The sequence below is a fragment of the Centruroides sculpturatus genome, unplaced genomic scaffold (genome assembly GCF_000671375.1).
Source record: "Centruroides sculpturatus isolate CEXI.00-Female unplaced genomic scaffold, Cexi_2.0 scaffold720, whole genome shotgun sequence".
NCBI lineage: Eukaryota > Metazoa > Arthropoda > Arachnida > Scorpiones > Buthidae > Centruroides > Centruroides sculpturatus.
The window spans coordinates 71331-88568 of record NW_019385122.1 but is presented as its reverse complement, the minus strand read 5'-3'; the positions used below and the strand labels follow the sequence as shown (position 1 = coordinate 88568).

Sequence of the window (17238 nt, the reverse complement as noted above, 5' to 3'; positions counted from 1 at the left end):
TAGATCAACGTATTCCATCTTTAATCAAGTGATATCATTACCGCAATTTATAAATTAATTTTTCCAACAAGTTGACTCATTTTCTTAATCGAGTAAGGTTATTATTATTATAATTTACAAACCGTTGTGACTATAAAATTAAATTAAAACATAAATTTTTTCCGAAAACTTTACGTAAATTCAAAAAACATTTGCTCGAAACTTCCATTTTTTTGTGTCCTAATTATGATTTTGTTTTTGTATTTTCGCGTGGATCCTTACCGAATTTATTCGTCGTTACGCATAATTTACGAGTTATGCGTTACTTCCACGTTGTAGTATCCATTACGCGTTACGCGCGCGATGTATGTTAATTAACGTGTGTTTTGCCTGTATTACGCTTACCTTAAGAAAGCTTGGCTGCGCGTAATGTGAGCGTAACTTATACATAACGACGTATACGTAACTTACACTTCTCTTATGCACAAATTACTCATCCACAATACAGACAATGAGCAGAGTGCTCATTTTCGTCAAAATATAAACTAAAGAAGTGTCAAAAGTGTCAAAAGTTTACATTTATCCTTCGAAAAAGATCGCCATTTTGTTATTATTCAAAGCAAACCACGTCTTTTCACGTGGGTCGATAATCTACGTACACAAATAAATTCGTAAAGGAGGTGTGGCCAGTTAAAGACTCTTCTACATCACGTGACCCAAAAAGTAAATAATTAAAAACACCTCTGATTTACTCGATCACATGACCTGCCACAAACAATTTTTCGACCGGTTGTTTATTGTTTTATAATCCATTAAAAAATAAATAAATAAATAAATAAATTTACAAACTGATAAATATCTTTCGAAGATTTTGATTGATAGATCGATAGTTGAAGTGTGTAGGTAGAGCTGAATATTTCTGGTTTTAAGTAATTAATGAGACAAAACTACATCAAAAAAACTTTTTAAAAAATAAAAAAAAATAAATTAAATCGAAAAAAAAAGAATTACTAAAGCATTTTCTAAGAACAGCAGATGAACATCATCAGTTTCGATTACGCAACATCACTCACCTCGAGTACGATTTTTGTCGTTTTTTAGGGAATTTTAATGAAAAAATTCATATTTAACTCATTCACGACACGTTGTCGCCCCTCGAAAATCCCATCATTGGAAAACTTCAAAAATCACGATCGATAGAGACCTACAACATGCCAAACATTGGCAAAACTTTCGAGCATTCGTGACGATTCTTGGAGTGAGTAACAGTAATGTCTTCTGAGTACAGTGGGATGCAGCGTTTTTTAGATGTTTCGGAGCAGCGAATACACAGATAAACGCATTGTTTTTCTAAATTTAACATTAACAACAAGAAATTCTGACGTCAACATATAAGAAGCACCGTTGCATGGATAAATTATTGGTACCGAGTTGTCGGTACGAACAATGGTTCCACTCACCTGACCGGATTTTCAAAAACAATGGGTGGTCTCGTTTGTGGGCGTATCGGTCTCGACGTCTCCACTTCTTTGCAGCAAGTCTCATCATCATCACAGCAATTTGCCATGTCTCCAAATGCTACAGCATTGGGTAAGTGCTCTTCTACCCCTCGATGGAAGATGATACACGCGTAATGATATTATTCAGATATACAATATCTATGTCAGTTTATCATAAAGGTAATAAGAGAAGTGTGATATCGCGTTTAAATCACTTCTATCGTTACACCTTCTCACGCGCTGTGAAGTACCCTCGATGATGTGTACTCTGGTATGGATGATGATGATCTACTGGCTCTTATGAGGTATTTCTATCGAATGCTTAAGGGATCACGCGAGCTTTTTCATCTGCTTTAATTCACTTTTACGTCTTTTAAACTTAATTATACTCGTTAAAAGTTAATTATCATTAACTTTTTGGCTCACCTTTTTGTGTAAGAGATGCAAAAGTATAGTTTCCGAATTGTGACATTTCGCTTTAATTTTTAAGTTATTTATTTTAAAATAATCATAACTATTTTTAAAATAATGAAATAAATTCGGAGATTAATTTTAAAATTTTTTAAATAAATAAATTCGACTTTTTTAAAATTTTATTTTATTAAATTAATGTTTAAAGATTATGCTTTAGTGAACATAAACGTAAACTCGAGATAAGAATTTCCACAATTTCCCGAAAGATTAACATATCAAACGTGTTTTAAATACGTTACTACGAGCAGAAACGTACTCGGTATTTTACATATTAACAATAACATAAAAGTTTTTTTTTTCTTTCTTCTTTCTTGTACGTGTGAACGAACTCGTGCCGTATTTCTCTTAAAAATCTGCAAACTAGTCACGTACAGAATGCGACTTAACGACTTAAGTCATCGCCATTGTCCGGTGGCAAGATGACTACACGCAGGAGCCTGGAAATAAATAAAATTTTTTAAGTTTTCAAGCAACAAAACTTGAATAATATCAGTTACATAATTAATTCAAATTAAAAACATATTTCAGACATTTTTGTTAAAGAATCAAAAGTGAAGTTCTTAATGTATGTAACAAGATACTAAATTATATATCTTCTTTTGCATGAATACATACACTTTTGTTTAGTACCTTTTGTCTACAGGAGTTACAATGGGTACATATTTACTATTCTCATGGCCTAGGATATCTGTCAAGAACTATTTTCGGGGAAAAACATGACCTGATAATGGAGATTTGATGATTGGCATACAAATAATTGGAATTCTACCGTAACAGTAGATTTACAATAATTTTCATTCATTTAAATTGAAATATATGAATAATTAACTCCAATAATGATTAAATAAAATTGACCAGTTTCATTTTTTTAATATTCTTATATATACTAAGATTATGGGCTATATATAATATTTTGGAGGGAAAAAACCCATTATAATTCTCCAATTTTGGTTAATTTTATACAAATCATAAATTTCTAGAATTTATCCAAAATAAACTGATGAGACAATCAATAATAGTGTCTTTTCTTCATACTGTATAACCATTAAGAAAACCATGAAGGAAGAATGGGTAATGCTGATGCAAAAATCAATACAACAGAAAAAATTCAAACGACACTAAATAACTAATTTTCATTTATAAATATATTCTGTCTCAATAAAAAATAATTAGGCATAATAGTTTTGAAACTTTCTTTTAAGGTGCACCTATTCAATCAAATTTCTGAAATGTATAAATCGTATTCAANAGTTTTACGTCTTCTAAACTTAATTATACTCGTTAAAAGTTAATTACCATTAACCTTTTGGCTCACCTTTTCGTGTAAGAGATGCGTAAGTATAGTTTCCGAATTGTGACATTTCGCTTTAATTTTTAAGTTATTTATTTTAAAATAATTATTTTAAAATAAATATGAAATAAATTCGGAAATTTTTAGAATTTTTTAAATAAATAAATTCGACTTTTTTTAAATTTTATTTTATTTAATTAATGTTAAAACATTACGCTTCAGTGAACAGAAACAAGAATTTCTCTTCTTAAAAATATTACATTAAAAAATTGATGCAATTTTGAGATTTTTAAAATTAAATATAAATTTTAATTAGAAGCAACTTGCCTTTTATACTTTAAACTTTGTTTTCCCGTTTTGAAGGGTATTTTTGTCAACTAATTAAACGTGCTCTTTGTTTATAACGCATACGCATTCGAAAAGATGTGAATTTACATGCTTAATAATGTTCAATTTGAATTAGTTTCGAGTTTAACGGCATTAAAATAAACTAAATTAACATATAATTTATTTAAAATGTCAGTAAAGTTGCCAGATTTTATGCTAATTCAACGCAAAAAATCCGGTAGTACTGTACAGTACATAACGTTGATTGATAGGCGACGACTAGCGAACTTCAGGAAGTTTTTCTCAGCTTAAAATTTATCCATGGTAAACTAACCTTGGATAAATATATAGCGAGAACGTCTGCTGTCTATCCGCCGAACAATTTCCACAATTTCCCAAAAGATTAACATANTCTCATGGCTCTTGTTTTTGGATCATAGTATGCAGAATTTGGATCTAAGTTTCTCAAATACTAAAAATTGAAAATAATTTTTCAAATTCATCTTTCTACATGTGTCAGTTAACTATACAGTATTCTATATTTAAATTAACCTTACTTTTGCAATATCTTCTCTTATACGTAAATTACGAACAGTAATTCGTTGCTTACTGTCAACTTTTGTACCCGGCATGTCTGCATTGTCAGCGTATTTTTCTTCGTCTTCACCATCATTATTCTATTTCAAATTAAATTATGACCGGTTAATTATTAATTTATTATTATTAAAGAAAAGGATACGGCTGGATTAACTTTTAAACTATAACCTAACTAATCACTATAATATAAATAATTTGCACTAAAGGTATACAATTTGGCAATTGTACTATATAGTATATAAATTATTTAATTTAAAATTAATGCAGTTATTAAAAAATTTAATACAAGATAGTAATCTTACTGCCTATTATTATACATTTTAAAGTATAAAAATCTTATTTTATGTATGAGATTTTAGAAAGTTTTAATAAAATTTGATTTCGATATTAAAAATTATCAGTATACCAAAAGAACTTCATATTCTGTTGAATAAAATATGTACATTCTGTAAAAATTATTAACTACAGTAAAATTGCTTGATATTACTTACTGTTTCTTTTATAGTGCTAACTTTACCAGATAAAAGATCTTGCTTTAATTTTTTCTTTTTCAATTGCCTTTTAGCCTGTTTTAAAATGAATAATCAATAAATGACAATATAGAAACTTCTCAAATTTTTCAAAAATACTTAATTTATTGAAAATTATATAATAATTTAATTCAAATCGATTATAGTTGAAACTATTTTGACTTTAAAAATTAAACTTTTTTCTCCACACTTACATTTTAAACTTATCATCAAACAAATGTAAAAATTTCTGATTTCTAATAGAAAAGGATGATTCATACTAATTGGATGATAGGTAGTTTTGTATATTATATAAATATTATAAATCATAGCTTATAATTCTACTAGTCAGACTGATATACTTTCAGGCAGACTAATTTTAGCATAATCAGATTAAATTATTCTAATTTATATATGTTGGATCTGTTTTGAATCTTTTAATTCATAACTTCACAAATTTAAACATGGTAATCATCAATCACTTTAGAAATATTTATTTGAACACTTTTATTTTTGCTTTTTAAACAATTTAATTACATAAATTTAAAGCAAGCATTCTGTACAAAAAACAAATTTTTCTAAAAAATACCATTTAATTGCAGTTTTATTATTAGGTATTGCTGTTCAGTTCTTCAAACTGTGTTAGAATCTTGACCGAACAATTGTCAAGAATCCATCACTTTAAGAAAAATAAAGATTATAAATGTTTAATTATCTTAAAGAGAAATCANCTTCAAACTGTGTTAGAATCTTGACCGAACAATTGTCAAGAATCCATCACTTTAAGAAAAATAAAGATTATAAATGTTTAATTATCTTAAAGAGAAATCAGACTACTATGAGTACCATAGAAAAATTTGTCTCATACCATCTAACTATTTTCTTTATAATCTTCACATTTGTCAAATTATCACCACTAAAAATTTAGAGATTTTTACATGTGATACAGCAATTTTACAATGATAAATGCTTTATTTTTTTATCATTTTTATTTCTGAATCATCATAGTTTATTGATTTTACTACAGATATGTCTTTCTCAGAAAAAATTAAGAAACATTAATTATGAATTTCCAAATTTATGTAGTTTACTGTATTATCTTTGCTTACTATTTAACATATATTTTTGTTTAAATGTACTTCTATATCAATAGACATATGAATTAAATTTTAAAAAAGTTTATGCATCAATCATTTCTTGCAACAATTATTGATTTTCATATCTAATATATAATAATTTCAGAATATTAAAAGTAATAAAACTACACACTTTTAGTTAATGTTGGGTTCTTCTTTTAACTTTTTAACACGGTTGTGGAGTTGGAGTCAGAGCTGGAGTCATCAAGTTTTGGTGTTTTAGTCAGAGTCATCACAAAATCTAGCAAACTTCGACTCTTTTTTACTTTCCAACTTGTTATGTATATAAAATGGAAAAGTATTGGAATCGTGTCAAATTTGACCATCCAATAATTTTGCAAATCTACATATTCAGAGACTTCCTGAACCAAAAATATGTCAAAGGGGAAAAATTTGCACATGTGTTGGCATCTAATTTGTTTAATTTCTTTATTCTCTGTTCTGAAATATTAAACAATATCTCAGAATGGCTAAAGTTTAAGAAACTAAATTTGTATAGCTTGTGTATAAAGGGGCATTAACGCTACTAAATTTTGGTTCTTAATTAAAGGTCGACAGGGTGAAGACCTAGAAGGGGTCATGTGTCACATCTCCAGTATGGTCAAACTTAATAAATATTTTACTTGTTATTAGTGTTCACAATCTTTTTTTTAAATAAAACTCGTCTCTACCCTCAAAATTAAGCTTTTGGTCATTTTATAATAGACAGTACAACCCATTAAGATGTTCTCACCTCAGCTGTTAAAATGTGTATGAGAGCACGATTTAATTCAACTACTTTGAAGCTTTATAACTCGTGTTAAACCATTTAACTCCAATTTAAAAACCACAAAAGTTATTAGGCTACAAACAAGGTGAACAAAATCGTGCCTCACACACACAGTCTATACATACAGAAAAAAAACTGAATCTTTTGCTTATCTCTACGTCAAGGTGTCCCAAGTCCAAAAATGTATAAATTTCGGAGGGGTCATGTACCGACAACTTCCCTTTCCCTCTGTTATATATAACAGCTGGAAAAGTAAGTGTTATCGAATACATATTTATATATTGACTGTGTCATTACTTAGAAAAGTCTTTTAGCTATGGAATAAAAAAGTTCCTATGTTTTATCTTTATTAGAACTCTATTTATTAAATATTTTATTCTGAGGTCATGTGATGACATCAGAATATCTGGGTCTATTTTGCTAACAAGTTTGCCCCTAGTTGGAGTCGAATGATAAAGCAGTCAGAGTTGGAGTCAGAAGATTTTTACACGACTCCACAGCCCTGCTTTTGAAGCTTGTAATGATATAATATTTCTACAAATTTACCTCTTCGACTTTTGCAAATTCTTCCACAACGGCTTGATAATTTGCAGGGTCATATCCGTTCCATCTATCTCTCTTTCCATCGTAGTCCAAATTTAAATCTGGCGAAATAACTTTGTCTTCGGCAATATTTTCATTTGTGAATTTGGCACTAATTTTTCTTGGCCACTAAAATAGAGAATAAAAAATTAGACACATACACTTATATACACACCCACATTATTGAAAATTTAAAGATTTATATTAAAAGCTAATCAATAAGAAATTTTAATAAATTTTTATTACTTTATTCATATTTATAACAAAGGAATTATTTAATTACTATTGATGTTAACAAAGCAAGTATAAATTTATTTTTCTGAGTATTGAGTCATTACATACTAAAATATACAATTTAGTAGCTAATCAATAAGAAATTATAACTAACTTATAATTCATTGAATTATAATTAAAATTTTCATTACTTTATTCATATTTATAACAAAGGAATCATTCAATTCCTATTGATGTTAACAAAGCAAGTATAAATTTATTTTTCTGAGTATTGAGTCATTACATACTAAAATTTACAATTTAGTAGTAGTTTCTACCAAAAAAATATATCATGCTATTAAATTATATTATTAATTACAATAAAACATAGTGTAATGATTTACTAATATTAAATTTTTATTAACAACAAATTTAATAAAAGTTACAATTGTAAGAAACAGGTATGTTTAAGTTAAAGGAAATCATCCACAAAAAACAACAATGAAATGCTCTTTTAATAGAAAAATCACTTAGGCAATTATCTGCATTAAATGTATGAGTACATAACTTATCATAATGTACAAGAGAATACATCTCAATTTTATTATTAGTCAGTTTCCAAAAAAAATCAAGACACATCTTAAAAAATAAGCATGCCAAAAATAAAATAAAATATGAAAAGAAAATTACTAAAATGTACAACATTTTTTCAAATAAAATCTTAATTTCTGAGTCTGCTTACAATGCTCATATTGTAGTTGATAAAAACAAACAACAGTATATCATACAGAATAAATACAAATGATTGTCAGATTTTATCAGACTATATTAATGCTATTATTAATAATTCAATTTAGCCTAGAGGTACACATTAGACACTGTATCTTGATAAATTTAATAATTAATTTAAAGGGTTCTGAAAGAAACAAATTGGTCCAAACTGAAATTCAAACCTGCAACTCCCACAGAACATGTAATTACAATGCCAGTTACGCTAATTGGATCTCCATCCAACCTTTCATTTCCAGAATTATTAATTTAGATATAATCATACCAGTTACTCAGTGCTGACTGGGGACAACACAGTGCCAATGCCATATAACTCTGACAATTGCCAAGTGTCATCAATGAATGTGACAATGAATAATCCATAACAACTAACCATCATTAAATGTGATGGATTATTTTGTCTGTGATGCACTCTTGCTGGTATCATTATGGGTTATTGGAACTATCGCGTACACTCATCTTGACAAGGTGATGACTAGTGAAAAGACTATTGTTATTGTTATTGCATAATTATTATACATTAGTTTCATTTAATAATTCAATAAATAAAATACCTTAAAACAGTTTTTCTTTGTATGAGTTAAAGCACCACAGTTTTCACAAGCTCCTTTTCTGTATTTGGTGGCTGTCTTTGCCTGAAAAATTTAATTTTATAATAAATCTCTATGCTAATTATAAATTATTATGAATATTAATTAAATAAATTCACTTTGAATAAAATTATATAAATTTTTTTCAGCAAAGTGAACAAGAAATAGTTATGCAACATATAAACAGTGCTCCACTATTTATATGTTTCATATTTGTATGTCTTTCATTTCCTCCAATATAACATCAAAATACAGTGGTGCCTCATATAAGGTACTTAATCCGTTCCAGGTGCACGTCCGTTAAGTGAAAAGTCCATTATACAAAATGCATTTTCCCACAGAAATACATGTTAAAACATATAATTTGCTCCACAGCATACAATAACCGTACTGTACCTGTAAAAAAACAAAAATGAAAATGCAGCAGTCATCAATTATGCCGAGTAGTCAGATGTTTTGAGGAGGAGGTGGAAGAACACGTTCTTCACACATTCATACAGATAGAGACTTTTTACACATTGCAGCAGGTCTCTTTTTATTGTTTTTTAATCGAAGTCAGATTGAGGAGAGGCTACTGGGGCTCGCAGGGTCAACTCCTCTCGTTCCATCCTTTGTTTTTTTGGCAGCTGACTTCTTGAAAGACATGTCCAAAGTGGTTTGTTTCTCTCTCTTCTTCAATACCTGTCGGAAATGACAGGCAAGGGTGTCATTGTACAGATTGTTGATCCTGTTAACCTCAGCTCTGTTTGGATAATAAATGTTGGTAAACTCCTGACCTCTCCCCATTTGACAAGAAAGTTTTTGTCAACTTTCACTCTTTCTGATGATTTCTTGCTTTGTTTCAATTGAAATCACCTTTCTGTTTGTTTAGAAGCCATGATTTGCACAGCACTTGAATAAATATAAATACCCTGCAGTGAGGTGATGTACGTAATAAACAAGTGAGCATGCCAAATCCCAACAGGAGCTTTGTACTTCAGATATACTAATAATATATTCTAATAATACTAATATATTATAAAAATAGCAGACTGTCATTGGCAACAGCAAAAGAGTGGAAACATCATTCGCACCTGTTCGCAGCCAGTCCGTTGCTCGAGTCACGTAACGGCCAAACAGAAAGTCTGTTATTCGAGGCATATGTTATACGAGGCACCACTGTATTTTATTAAAAACCATGCTTCAAATTTCTAAAAAGACAAGTGAAAATATCATTTTGAATAGTCTATGTTAGTGATTTTAATGAACTTTAATGTCCCAGATTATTATTTTAAAGGATAATTGTGATTTAATGGACAGAGTAATACCATATTTTCTGAAAATATGAACAATGCATAATAAACTTTTATCTCTATTAACAAGATTTAATGCTAAAACACACTCATTTTTTGTATTACTTAAACTGTTTTATACTTTCAATGACTAATTCTAACTTTATTATTGTCAATAATGTTTTCTTGTTGACACAAGCCATTTCTTACAATTGTGAATATGTTAAAATGATTATTATTTGAAACTATCCTCAAGTAGAATATCTCAATCATTCATCAATTTTTAATACAACATAGTAAAGTTATTGCTCTATACCATAAGAAAAACACTAAAGGTGTCAATTTCATAAATGAATCAAGATCTTAAGCAATTTTAATATTTAGTAATGTAAAAAATAAGATTTTTTTCATTTATCCGCTTACAAAATTTATTATATGAGTGGCTGAAATACAAGTAGACCAAGTCCAAATTTTCACATTGTGATACAAAACAGATTATAAGATTCTGTGGACAAACACTTGCCATTATGCAAATGGACCAAGTTCCTCAGCCTAAGATAAAAGCCTAAGAAACTCTATCATCCATTTGTATCATGGCAGATGTGTGTTGCAGAATCTTATAATCTACACTGTACAAAAGTATGCACTTTTCTCAATGGAGAAATTCAAATTTGCTCTACTTGTATTTTCAGCCACTCACCAGAAATTAAACTTCCTTAAATAGTGGCATTTTCAACGCAAAAAAAAAAAAAATTGTAAATCCAACATTTCACAGATGTAAAGAAAAATTTGTAATATCAAACTACATTATGTAGAAGTCTGACCATATTATTAAGTGTGTTTCTGATTCTTTCTCTTAATAGCTCACTTTAAACATTTACAATAATTAAATTCTTTTTAATTAAAAGAATCATAATATCGAAAATAAAAAGTACATTTTACAAAAATAAATACAAATACATCAATATGTAACCATTTCAAACACCGTTATTTTCTATGAATTACCATATCCACAGACTTCGTAATTATTAGCCAATGAACAACTTTATTTTACCCAAGAAACAGAACAGAAGCAAAGGATAAATCATAGCTAAATTGTAAGTATAACTATGCCTATATCGCCACAAGTCCATATAAAACAACTGCAGCTAAATTAATTAAGGACAGACATATGGTACTTTAGAGTATGTATGAGAGAGGGAATTACGTTATCCGTGTTAACATTACCAGAAAATATCAGGAACATCATACAAAAACACGATGGGAAGACAGTTAAAAATATAATATTGAAGTTAGTTGTTAGATTAGGTAAAGCTGTTGATTGGGTAGTAATTATGAAGTCCATGGACATGATCATTCCTAGAAAATTACAGTGTTTGAACCAGTTACATATTGAAATTAAAGAAACAAAATAGAAGCAAAGGATAAATCATAAATAAATACAAATAGTTTCTATATCTATATTCGACAAACCTTTAGTCCTCTAACAAAATGTTCTTCAATCTTGGTATAACTTTGTTGTCTTTTCGGCTGAGGTCGCTGATGTTTCAGAGTGGGACAGGAAGAACCAAAGTACCAAGGAGCAGTTGCTATATATTGTGGAATGTGAGGATTAATGTCTCTGAAATAATAAAATTCCCATTATGAAACTTTGTTTTAAAATTTTAAATTTTAGAAAAAAAAAAAATTAACAACTTTTGTAATTATTAAAAGTTAATACTACAGTAGAATCCTGATTATCAAAGTTAATGTGGATCAAGGTCAGCTTGAATAATCAAACATTCTGATAATACAGAATGTTTGGTTTTAAGTGATTGATTTCATAACAATATTTTTGTTTGTTTTAATATCATAATTAATATAAATTTAAAAAGTAAAATCTTTTTAAAACATCTAGAGTGCTTTTTCAAATAGTATGCATTGTCCAGCCAACATTTGTAAAGCAAACTGTATTGTATTGCATTCCTTTCTCTGTTTTTAGAGACTCTTTTCCAATTCACTTGAATTAAACAAACCTCGATCAATTTGAACTGTAAAAAATATAATTGACATATATTAGCCCTTTCTAGTCTGATTTTCTAAATCTAGATCACAAGACTGTGCATTTGCACCTCATTAAAAAATGCTTAATTTTTATAACAATGTAATGGATCATTCAAAAGGTATATTTAACAAGAAATATGTTTTCTCTGAATAGTTTTACACTGTTTAAAATTTATTCAGAAGAAATTTTTGAAAACAAATTATTTTAACAAGAGCTACATATCCTTTGCTGTTTTCTACTCCAATGTCATGAATCATCTTTGGACATCAGTTTTGTCTGATCTCAAAACTACTTTGACTTGTATGAGTAGAATGCAGAAGTCCATGATGCAGAATGCATTAAGTCTATGGAAGTTAAGTTGGGACAAAACTAAAATTCGAGTTAGGGAAGGTCAAGTTATCAAGAGTGACTGTATTATCTTTTATTACAATTTCAGAAAGAAAAATAATATATATGAATTATATAAACAAATGGATATTCAAGAAGATATTTATCAAAAGCAATACTCTTATGGAATTAGTGGTAATATATATTAAAAATATTTCACAATTCAGTATATAAATATCTGTAAAATTCATTTTTTCTTAGTTGGAATTTCATTTTTAAAAGCCAGTTACTTTTCTTATTCTTGATTGTTTATTATTTCCCATGATACTTTTATTGACACAGTTAATGTTATTTAGATGTTACTACACAATATTTAATTTTTATTGAATATTGTAATTTTAAATTTTGTAATCAAAGTACTAATTTAAAAAAATAATAGTAATAATAATCACAACATGGAAATTTCCATATTAATTAATTAAAATTTAAGACAAAGCCCATTAAAACAGTCACGTTTCTATTCACTCTCATGTTCTAGAACACATCCCGTGGCAATTAATTAATTTAAAGGTAAAGATTGGGTCATCATGAAATGTATTCCAGAATATGAAAGTAAATATAAAAAGGTATCTGTTTCAATGGATTTCCTCTTCAATTTTGATCAAAAAAATATTAAAATAATGTCCTTGGAATTAATTATGAATTAATGAAAAATAAGTTACATAGATCACCTTTGACAATCAGACAATAGCATAAAATATTTTTTGTAGTAGTTCATTCTTTAAACTAATAAAAATTTAATTCATTGTGACAAACTTTTTGAAATTGAATCCTAATAGCAACACATATACGAGTTTGATAGTGAATGAATGAATTTAGTAATAAATTTATTTATTTAATACCAAGACCAGAGCATCTGTTATCATGTACATTTTTAAAACTTTCTGTTCTAAGAACACCAAAAAGGCTTTATTTTTCCAAGCACACTGTAAGTTTGGCCCACAATGGAGAATGCCAACATATCTGGGATAGACCATTACCAAAAAAGTACCTGGGCTCTTCTGTTATTGTCAAAATCTTTTATTTATTAATGTCAAATGATCTGCTATATTATTGGACTACAATAAGGCTAATTCTGTAATCAATTATAAAGTAATTTGTCTAGAGCAATGGTTCTTAACCTGTGGTCCCTGAAAGCACCCGAAGTGGTCCATGAAGTTATCCCAAAATTATTTTAAAAAAACGACGAGTTGATGACAATGCGCAGTACGTCAAGGTTAGAGCCGCCGACAGCGGACTAGGCTGTGGTATGGCGCGCGGTCAGAAAATATGAAATTGGAAGTCACTAGTAATAAATTTGCATTTCAAAATAAAATCAGTGCGTTTATCGCTAAAATCGACCTATGGATCAGCAAAGTCAAAAGAGAAAATTTTTCTGCATTTGATACATTGAACCCAATTATTAATTGGCAGTGTGTTGAGATTAAAGGACAAATACAGAAGAACATTACATTCCATTTGCAAAGCTTGAAAAATAAATTTAATTGCTATTTTCCTGACTGCAAAAACAAAGGTATTCGGAAACTAATCTTTTCATAGTCAACATTTCTGTGGTGCCAGATGAAATACAAGAAGAGTTAATTGAAATGCAACATGATAGTAACTGCATAGATACATTCAAGACAGAAATTAATCTTAAAGATTTTTGGAGTCAAAAAGCTATTGCATTCCCTAAAATTCGAGATATTGCTTTACAATACCTAACTTTATTTTTGACCACATATTTATGTGAGCACGAATTCTCAGTGCTTTCGATGATTAAAAATAAACATCGAAATTGGTCGAATGCCATTGCCGACATGCATTTGCTTTGAGTAGCACTGAACCAAGAATTCAGCAGTTGGTAAACAGTATGCAGTCACAAAAATTGCACTAAATTAATATAATTAATGAGCACTTTTGCAAATAATATAATACTCTCGGTTCCAAATAATTTTCTATATGTTTAATTTATAGAACAACCTTATAATAACCTATACTACAACCAAACAGCTCGTGGTCCATGGCAACACAAAAATTTTGATAAATGGTCCCTCATCACTAAAATTTTAAGAACCACTGGTCTAGAGGTAGGTGGTTAGGACACTATCTTGTAATAATTTTAATATTTACAATAAATTAATTTTTAATTTAGAATTTAATAGCTCTGGAAGCAATGGTCAGTCAGAGGTCTGGGTAGCATAACTGAAACACATCTGTACGCAAATCCACAACTCTTGTACAGATGGGTCAATTCTTTTCTTCCAAAAATTCTAAATTAAAAATTAATTTATCATAATTATTAAAATTATCATGAAATCATGAAATGGCAGCTTAACTGCATATATCCAAATTGCTTTATAACTAATTATTAAATCAGTCTTATTGTAGCCTGATAAAACAACAGATCATTTGGCATTACTTAAAAATTGAGTCAGTGGATTGATTGTTTATATAGCCTATCTATTATTTATTCATATAGTAGAATCCTGTTTAATTAGCTACTTTTTGTGACAAAAAGTTCAAGAAAATTGTGAATTTTTTTTAAAATGTTAAAACTTTAACAATAGATATAACATAAATACAGTAAGACCCTGCTAATATGTTCCTAGACGACAAAGCGTTAAACAAAACACCGTTAAATGAGGTCATTTTAACAGAAAGGGAAAGGGGAACACTCCTCCAAAAATAAACAAATTTTATTATAATTTTAAGTTACTTTTATATCAATTTTCATAATAATATATGTTAAATAACACACAAACATGTGCACACAGAATGTAAAGTTCATTTTTTGTNAACTTTATAAGTTGTTTTAAATTACATGTATGTCACTAAATTTTATGATTTTTATAATTGTGTTATTATTGATTATAGCAGTTGTTAAGTCATACTGCGATTCATACCAAGAAAGACAATATAACGTAATAAATGAGAGTACCGTATCAATGTACAACTGAGGATAAAAAAAATGTGTAAAATCCTTAAAGGTACTAGTAATGTGTTTATGTTGTGTTACTTAACATCTAAATACTTTGTAGATTTTTAATCTGTATATATTTTTTGTCAACTTAATATCTATAATTGTAATTTATAGAGCACTGAAGAAAAACTGGAAATATGAAAGCAGTTCGAAATGCATACGTAAAAATATAATAAAAGAATTCATTAACCTGATGCTGTAAGATAGTCTACCGGGAGAATATGTCGGATTAAAGAGACAACCATTCACAATCATTAAATGTGATGGATTATTTTGTCTGTGATGAACTCCTGCCGGTATCATTATGAGTTATTGGAACTATCGCATACACTCATCTTGACAAGGTGATGACTAGTGAGGAAACTACACTTATTGTTATTGCATAATTATTATACATTACTTTCATTTAATAATTCAATAAGTAAAGTTAATACCTCAAAACAGTTTTTCTTTGTATGAGTTAAAGCACCACAGTTTTCACAGGCTCCTTTTCTGTATTTGGTAACTTTCTTTGCCTGAAAAATTTAATTTTATAATAAATCTGTATGGTAGAATGTTTATTTCTTATTAAACATTTTTTTCACATATTATTTTAAGGAGTTTTGACTTCTTATTGCATAATTATCATACATTAGTTTCATTTAATAATTCAATAAGTAAAGTTAATACCTCAAAACAGTTTTTCTTTGTATGAGTTAAAGCCCCACAGTTTTCACAAGCTCCTTTTCTGTATTTGGTAACTTTCTTTGCCTGAAAAATTTAATTTTATAATAAATCTGTATGCTAATTAAAAATTATTATGAATATTAATTAATTAAATTCATTTTTAATACAATTATATAAATATTTTTCAGCAAAGTGAACAAGAAATAGTTATGCAACATATAAACAGTTCTCCATTATTTATATGTTTATGTCTTTCATTTCCTCCAATATAACATCAAAATATTTTATTAAAAACCATGCTTGGAATTTCTAAAAAGACAAGTGAAGATATCATTTTAAATAGTCTATGTTGGTGATTTTAACCTGTCCTACGTTGATCCCGAAAATTTTCGGGTCGACCTCATTGACCTGCGTGGGCAAACCCGAAAATTTCCGTGTTTACATCGAAACGTTTTTGATACTAGATGTCGCTTCGCGTCACAATTTTTATATTATAATAAACTTCTAAAATAAATTTTTTTTCGTTTTTATATTATTTGATATATATATTTTGTTTGAGAAACATAAAAAAATAATTTTTTACGATACAGTAAACATGATTATTATTAAAAAAAAAAATTTAGGCTTAACATCGACGAAAATTCAACATGGCGTCACAGGCAACACACAAAAATTTCAACATCGAATAGGTTAATGAACTTTAATGTACTGGATTATTATTTTAAAAGATAATTGTGATTTAATGGACAGAGTAATACCATATTTTCTGAAAATATGAACAATGCATAATAAACTTTTATCTCTATTAATAAGTTTTAATGCTAAAACACACTCATTTTTTGTATTACTTAAACTGTTTTATACTTTCAATGACTAAATCTAACTTTATTATTGTCAATATGTTAAAAAAATTATTATTTGAAATTATCCTCAAGTAGAATATCTCAATCATTCATCACTTTTTAATATAGCATAGTAAAGTTATTGCTCTATACCATAAGAAAAACCCTAAAGGTGTCAATTGCAGAAATGAATCAAGATCTTCAGCAATTTTAATATTTAGCAATGTAAAAAATAAGATTTTTTTCATTTATCCGGTTACAAAATTTATTATATGAGTGGCTGAAATACAAGTAGACCAAGTCCAAATTTT

The 17238-nt window shown here is 28.3% G+C and overlaps 1 pseudogene; it reads right to left on the bottom strand.

The window, feature by feature from the left end:
- The window catches only part of LOC111635063, a 29598-nt pseudogene that overhangs the window by 5127 nt on the left and 7233 nt on the right, over window positions 1-17238 (bottom strand).